Source organism: Cornus florida, unplaced genomic scaffold (genome assembly GCF_030987335.1).
Source record: "Cornus florida cultivar Cherokee Brave unplaced genomic scaffold, ASM3098733v1 CherokeeBrave_3.0.0_Hap2_Chr02, whole genome shotgun sequence".
In the NCBI taxonomy this organism is placed as follows: Eukaryota; Viridiplantae; Streptophyta; class Magnoliopsida; order Cornales; family Cornaceae; genus Cornus; species Cornus florida.
Window position 1 is genome coordinate 40,148,996 of NW_026775572.1, and position 1,047 is coordinate 40,150,042.

Below are 1,047 nucleotides of genomic sequence, written 5' to 3' on the forward strand. Positions count from 1 at the left end.
GCCCTCTCATTGGTTTTTCCAAAAGAAATTCGGATGATTTTTCCAAGTTGGATTATAATGAGTACCATAAGGATTGTTCCCTTGGTTCACAAAAGCTGCATTGACTTGTTCATTAGGTTCATTTTGCACTTGTCCGTGAGGACAATGAGAAGTAGAATGAAGAACACTAGAACAAGTCATACATGTTTCATTTGATGCACGATGAGAATGGTTAGGAAAGGAAGATACTTGGTTCACCAAGTTTTGGTTAATAAAAAATTGATCAAACCTTTGAGATAAAGACTTCATTTCGGCGGCTATTTCATTTGAATGGTCGACTTGATGTAAGCCAACACTCTTCCTACCTTGTGAATTTCTACCATTCTTGGATGATAATATTCTATGTAAAGAAGTTTCACTTATGCTCTCATAAAGACGCTATACGTCATCCTCATGCCTATCAATGTATGAGCCACCCATGGAAGCATCAACCATGCCCTTATAATTATCCGATAAGCTCTCAAAGAAATATTGAACTAATTGACATTTGGGCATGTCATGATGTGGACACTTCCTAAGCAATTCATTAAAGCGTTCCCATGCCTCATGAAATGTTTCTCTATCCCCATGTGAAAAATCCCGAGTTGAGGTTCTCATAGCATTGGTCTTAGAAACCGGACAGTATTTCTTCAAGAACTCTTGTTGCATTTCTGCCCAAGAAGTGATTAAAAAAGGCTTAAGATTGTTAAACCAATACTTTGCCTTGTCTTTTAAGGTGAATGGAAAAAGTTTGAGTCTTAAGACCTCTTCTGGCATGTCCGTATATTTTACGGTGGAACATACTTCTAGAAACTCATCCAAATGCTTGTAAGGTTCTTCACTTGAAAGTCCATGATAGTTAGGAAGCATTTGAATGGTTTATGGCTTAATTTCATAGTGATGTGCTCTAAATGATGGCAATTGAATGCATGTGGGTACATTGTATTCATTAGGCACATAGTGATCTCTTAAAGCAAGTGGAGGATTAGCAATTTGAGGTGCAACATGGGCACCTTGATTTTGATTTCC

At 37.5% G+C, this 1,047-nt stretch overlaps 1 pseudogene; it reads left to right on the forward strand.

Moving 5' to 3' along the window:
* Nucleotides 1–532: 532 nt before the first annotated feature.
* Nucleotides 533–631, forward strand: LOC132297992 (small nucleolar RNA R71; annotated as a pseudogene).
* Nucleotides 632–1,047: the final 416 nt, after the last annotated feature.